At 42.3% G+C, this 6,914-nt stretch overlaps 1 pseudogene; it reads right to left on the bottom strand.

Annotated features, from left to right (window-relative positions):
• Nucleotides 1-846: 846 nt before the first annotated feature.
• On the bottom strand, nt 847-1,409 carry LOC120609723 (ADP-ribosylation factor-like protein 1; annotated as a pseudogene).
• Nucleotides 1,410-6,914: the final 5,505 nt, after the last annotated feature.

Below are 6,914 nucleotides of genomic sequence, written 5' to 3' on the forward strand. Positions count from 1 at the left end.
CTGAAATAGGGTCACCATTAAAGCAGAAAGAAGCCCATGCCTTGTGCAGATTTTAGGTTCCAGACCTTGAGATATATTGGTTGAAAGAGGACAAAGAGGGAGGCTCCGAGAGTGGGAAGCAGGCCTGTGTCTCTGAGTTCGTGAAGGTCAGTACCAGAGGGAGAACCTGACAAGGCAAACAATGTTTTCAGTAGATGCTTGTGGACTGGGCGGGTTTGCCCTGAATATCTGAGTCAGAGAGAAGTCAGAGTGGACATTTGTTGTTCTGCTTGCTGAGCCGACCATCTCTGGTAACGATAGCTCTGTTTTCCTTTGGGAATCTACCACTCTCCTGCTCTCCAGCGTGGGAGTTTGACTGGGCTGGCTTCCATCCTTTCTCCAGGAATGATGTGAAACTCGGGCTTGGCCCAGCAAAGTCTAATGGATCAGTTCTAGAATGGGCCAACTTAGGACAATAAGAGTCTGACTTGGGGTTTTTGCTAGAACTCTCTTTGAGTGTTTTCTTTTCTTTTCTTTTTTCCTCAATAAGAGTACATTCTTCAGTTTGACTGTATTTGAATAAGAATTTCACACAAATAGAATATGGATCATATATTTTAACTCAAGAAAGCAAGGAAGGAATATTTTACATTACAAAGACCAGACATTCGGTTGGTTCAATCGTGATGACCTACCTTTCCAAACAAATATTTCCTTTTTATATTTATTACAAATGTTGCAATCAGTTCCGTATTTGCCAACAATCCTATGCAGTTCTAACATTTAATCGTGTGCAGAACACTTACCTGTTTTGAAAATGATGTGTGAAGTGATCTTCCTTTTGGAGGACCAGAAGCGACTGAATTACTATCTGCTCTTTAACGTTTCAACTAACCATTCCATGGCCCTCTCAAGGCCAATGCCTTTGGTTGCTGAGGTTTTGAATATTTGCCACTTTTGGTTCTTCTAGACAGGTAACCCAAATGAATTTGCCATCTCTGAGGGAGTCAAGGCCTGTTCCATGTCCTGCTTATTTGCAAACACTACTAAAATGACTCTTCTCAGTTCTTCTTCCAACATGGCAACTAACTCTGATTTAGAAATGCCAGTTTGGTCACAGTCACAACTGTCTACTACATAAATGACTGCATCTGTGTTTGAATAATAACATCTCCAATATGGCCTGATACTTGTCTGTCCTCCCAAATCCCAGACTTGGAATTTATGGTTCTTGTATGTTACCATCTCAACATTAAATCCAGTGGCTGCCATCCTTCTTAGGTGGAGCTCTGACCCCATACAGCTGGGGCAGGATACTATTATTTTCATCGAAAAGAATTAGGAATAGTAGTAACAATTTCTCCAACCTGTAATTTGTACAAAATTGTAGTTTTTCCTGCTCCATTTAATCCCAAAATTAAAATACTCATTTCCTGGGTTCCAAACAGACTAGAAAATATACTTGAAAAAAAGCCACCTATGATGAACTGCCTGTTTGCCCTTGTTGATCATCAGAGACAGGCCCCGGCTTTGGCAGCAACTCTTATTTGAGCCCTGGTGTCCCTGCCTCCATTTGCCTTGGCTTCCTGCTCTGGCTTGGAGTAGGTTTCCTTGGAAGCCTGATCCAGCAACTTCCGTGTCAGACACCTGGCGGGGGTGGCAAGAGAGGTTTCTAAGCAGGGGAAACATAACCCTGTTGGTGGCCACATAGCTGCCACCTAAAAAGAACCTGATGAAAATGACTCCCACTATGCCCAAAGCTATACCATCTCTGGCTGCTCGGTACCATAACCCATAAATTCTCTTTTGTACGTAAGCTAGTTTGAGAAGCCTCCAGGGGTAAAGATTCTGCCAGATGACCCAAAGAAACTGGTGCCCCACAGGTTTTTCCTTTTTGTTTTCAAATCCAACACTGAAAGCTTCCGTTATCTTGTCAGGCGTCCCGAGTTGGCTAGAGGAGAGTCAGGCATCTTCCTCAAGTGTTGTATCACGTACGGCCATGTCAGATGGTCCTGGGTACAATCCTGGCTCATACTAGCAGCTCATTAAATCACGTTAATAATCTGACTGCACATGTTTATGGGCTTTTCCATTTCCCATCCATAAAGGCACAATCATCCTGGGGTTCAGTCTAGAGTGTGAGCTTTGGAATCAAACAGATCTTGCTTTTTGTTCTGGCTCTGCCACTTGCTAACAAGGTTTCAGGCAAGTTATTCAACCTCTATAGGCCTTGATTCACCGGGAAAAATATACTTCACCCTCATTGGATGCTTTTGAAGACTGAGAAAATTCACGCAAAGTAAAGCTTAGCACCAAGCCTAGAGTGTTCTATGTGGAAGCTATTATTTCCAGAAAACCCCCAAACAGCCTTTAAAGCTACTAAAGCAATGCCCGGCAATTGTTTATTCCATTGGATTTCCAAATGAGCTGCAGGCTCGTTTCCTTTTTTAAAATTTAATTTAATTAATTTATTTTATTTTTAAAAATCTATTTATTTTAATTAGTTTCAAGTATACAGTGCATTGGTTAGACATCTAGATAGTTCATAAAACAATCCCTTCAATTGCTCCCTTCCTCCTCTGACCCTCCACCTAGCCAATGTATTAATGCTAACTGCACTCCCTATGCTGTGCTCTTCATCCCCATGACCATTCATCAGCTACTAATTTGTACTTCTTTAACCCTTCACCCCATTCTCCCAGCCCCTCAAATCCCCCTCTCCTTTATCTATCACCAAATTGTCCACTATATTTGTGAGTCTATTTTTGATTAGTTTGTTCCTTTTATTTCTTAGATTCCGCATACAAATGAAATCATATAGTATTTATCTTTTCGTCTGACTTAAATACTTTCTAGGTCCATCAAAGCAATATCTTTTTCCATCCCCTTCCTTTTCATATGTAGGGGTCTTGTTTTCTTATCCTTTCAGCCACTCTATCTTTTGGTTGGAATGCTTAATTTTTTTCCATTTGAGGTACTTATTGATAGGAATGTAGTGTTACCATTCTTTATTCCTGTTTTTGATATATGCTTTTCCTTCTTAAAGAAGCCCCTCCAACATTTCCTGTAATACTGGCTTGGTGGTGATAAATTCCTTTAACTTATTTTTGTCTGGGAAGCTCTTTATTTGTCCTTCAACTCTAAAAGATAGCTTTGCTGAATAAATTATTCTTGGTTGTATATCCCAGGTCTTTATCCTGTCGAATATTTTTTGCCAAACCCTTCTGTCCTGCATAGTTTCTTTTGAGAAATCAGCTGCCAGTCTTATGGGAGTACCCTTGTAGGTAACTATCTGTTTTTCTCTTGCTGCTTTTAATATTCTTTTTTTGTATTTAACCTTCGGTATTTTAATTATGATGTGTCTTGGTGTGAGCCTTTTTTGGATTCCTGTTTTTTTTGGATTCTCTGAGCTTCCTGGGATTTTATGTCCATTTCTTTCACCAGGTTAGGGAAGTTTTCCATCATTATTTCTTCGAACAGCTGTTCAACATCTTGTTTTCCTTAAGGTATGCTGATCAGACAGATATTTTCATCCTTAATAGTGTCCCATATGCTCTTTAAATTATTTTTATAGTCTTGGCACCTTATCTCTTGCCATTCTGATTGTGTGTCCTTGGCTTTCCCGCCCTCTAGATAGGGCATTTGATTCTTTTCTTTATTCACTTTGTTTATTCCTTTGTTTGTGTTCTTCATTTCAGACTGGTTCCCTTTTATATTTTCCATTTCTATTTTTATGTTTTTTATCTCCTTGTTGAAGTTCTCACTGAATTTATCTACACTTCCCAAAAGTTCATTGAGCATCTTTATAACCAGTGTTTTGAACTCTGCATCTGTTAGATTACTTGACTCCATTATATCTAGAGCTCTGTTCCATTCTCTCATCTCGTTTCTGCTTCTTTGTCTTCCCATTTTGGCTGTCTTCACGTGTCCATTACTGTGTACTAAGCAAAGCTCCTAAGTCTCTCGGTCTTATTAGTGTAGATTTGTGAAGTAGGTGACCAGTGGCACAGTCCTCAGCTACAGGCCAAATTTAGCCCAATGCCTCTGGCACTCCAGGGCCATCTGTTAAGATTCAGCAAGCAATCCCCAGATGCTGTGCTTATAGTTGCCTCAAAAGGCCACACCAGAAACCAAGGCCAGCTGCCTCTAGTGTGAATCTAGGCACTGTTCAGCAAGGAGCACCTGACTCACTGAGGATATACCTGGGTGTGGCTTGGATGTGGCCCCAAGTTGGAGGAGGCGGAGTTTCAGGGAATCCTCTGGGCGGAGCGACCTCTGTTATCTAGTTTGATGATGTCTTGGCTATGGTGGCGCTGTCTCTGTGCACTGGGTAGGGGGGAGGACTCAACAGGGAACAATGGACACCATTGGCTCTTCCTTACAGGGTGAGTCTCACCTTGGCCCTCACTCTGACAACGTCTCCCTGTAAGTCCCTGGTGCCCCCTGCATGCAGCCGAATTGCACTGGTGCTTAGAGTGAGCAGGTCTGTCACCGCAAAAATCTGCTTGTGGACGTGGCCCTTTTAAGAGGCATCTACAGCTGCCCTTGCCGCAGCCTCCGTCTCACTTAGTGGCTCGAGACCAGGCAGCTCCACGTCCTCGCGCCGTCCTACCTTCTGCCATTGCAAGGTGCTTTCTTGGACTTCTCTGTAGTTGTATGGCTTGTTCATCTAGATCCCAGGCTATTTTTCCTTGCTGCTGCTCTTTGTTTCCATCACAACTTTGATTTGGTCACCAGAGGGATAAACAGAGCCTCTATCATCTACGCCATTTTTTTCTCTCTCTAGCTGAACCACCTTGGCTTTCTGGGCCAGTCTCTTGAACTACCCTGGCTTTCTGGGCTAGTCTTCTTTTGAGACCTCAAGAGTTCTAGACTAGATCTTAAGACATCCTTGCTACTGGGCACTCTCTGGTGTGCTGTCTGATTCTAGTAGCTAGGGCTTGCCTTCTTCATGAGATAGGCCTCACTGTTTTACTAACTTGGTCCTTCCTTTGGTCTCCTAAGCCCAGGACCCTACCCAGCTAACCTGAGGAGAGACCTCATTTCACTCTATTTTTCTCCCAGGGCTTGGAGGCTAGCCCCTGCCAGTAGCTTCTAGACCTCCATGCTGATGAGAAATGGTGTGGCCCCACGGCTGGGAAACACTGGCTGGGTTCAGGATTCATCCCAACTCTGTTTCTTACCAGCTGTGTAACTCTGAGTGAGGTTTTTTTTTTCTCAGAGTCTCAGCTTCTTCATCTATAAAACAGAGATAATGATAATACCAAACTGTGGGATAATTGTAAACAGAGGTTATGGAAAAATATCAACAATCTGCACTTTATGAACACTTGCCATTAGCTAGCACTAGAGTGGCCTCAGGCACTAACCTTTAGTAGCATGGGGGAGGAGCTGGGTGGCTAGAGAAAGGAAGACACACATGAGCTTGAGACAGCAGCTATTTACCAACCAAAATGAAAATAATTCAATATTTTAACAATTGGCATGCCATATAGGTGTGCGCTGCCTAGATTGGTATATAATAAACGTGAGGTGTCTAGCATGGTGCCAGGTAGGAAGTGTTTGATTTAGAGTAGCAATTACCAGTAGTGTGCTGGTAAATGCTAGTAAACACTGGCCTTTCAAAAAAAAGAAAGAAAAGAAGCCCAAATTTTTAGTGTTTGCCAATTTCATGGTATAAATATTATCAACATGAATAATTTCAAGAGCTATGCAATAGCTGCTATAAAGAATTTCCATCATACAGATACAATAGATGTAAATAAACTCAACAATACAGATAATAGTAAGATGTAGTAAGATAATTAAGAAATAAAGTTTTGAGTACTTTTAATCTGTTCTTAATATAATTCATTTAGTTGTGAGTTTGTATAATTTAATTTTTAATAATGGCTATGTTTAATTACTTGTAGAGTTTCTGAAAATTTAATAATTGCCATTTGAGAACGGTGTGAGCCATCTCCAGCACACCTTTGAAAGAGAAAGGCTATTACGGCTGCCAGTCTACCTGCCTGATCTCTGCCTATTTCTCTTTCTGAGATTTCAGGTCATTCTCTTGCCTATTACCTGTACTTGTCCCTACCTGATGCTCTTTACTGGCCATTCTCACTTACTGCCACTCCTGTTTACCTATGAATTTTCTATTCCTGGTAGCTGGGATAGGTATGTGCCTCACCCTACAGGACATGCTTGATTCCAGATCTCTTCCCCTCTCTGGCCAGCCCACCACCTCCTTGACCCCCAGCTTCCCTCCTGGCCTAGGCTCTGGTGGGACAATGATAATTGGAGAGGAGAATATAGTGCCTTTTAGGGTGTAAAAGCAGAGAAATATTGCATTTCTTCTTAGGGTTAGAGGGAACCACCTATAGAGGATTGTTTGCTCATGATTGCCAGACGACATGTACCCCTTTACACTTGGCTGCTGTCCTTAGCATTTCTGTTGGGAAAAGGTGCTTGGCAAATTAATGCACAGAAAATGCACAGAAATCTCTTCTGCCAAATTCAGTTCTCCAACCAGTGACAAACGCTCACCCCTGGCCTGTGCAAGCAAAAACAGAACACAAACCCAGTAGCGGGAGCTGTGGCATCAGGATGGGGAATTTACAGCCCTTTGAAACCCTGCATGTCTGTACTTCACAAAGTTATCAAATGCATTAAAAGGCCAAGGAGAAGATGGGACTTACTAAAGGAAGAATAGATGCTGCCCAGGAAGGGGTGCCCTGTTTGGTTCCAGACTTTGTCAAAAGGCAGATCTGTCATCAAGCTTTTATCTCAGGGAAACCTGCTCAAAAGAGTCAGATGTCTGAGAGAGGTTCAGGGAGGGGGGACACTGTTAGCAGACAGGGCTGTCCTTTGTATGTTTCAAGGATGAGGAGAAAAAAAGGGAGAAGAAAGCTAGACTTGGGAGACAGTGGTACTCAGTGGAGAGAAGTAAC

Source organism: Pteropus medius, unplaced genomic scaffold (genome assembly GCF_902729225.1).
Source record: "Pteropus medius unplaced genomic scaffold, Ma_sr-lr_union100, whole genome shotgun sequence".
Lineage (NCBI taxonomy): Eukaryota > Metazoa > Chordata > Mammalia > Chiroptera > Pteropodidae > Pteropus > Pteropus medius.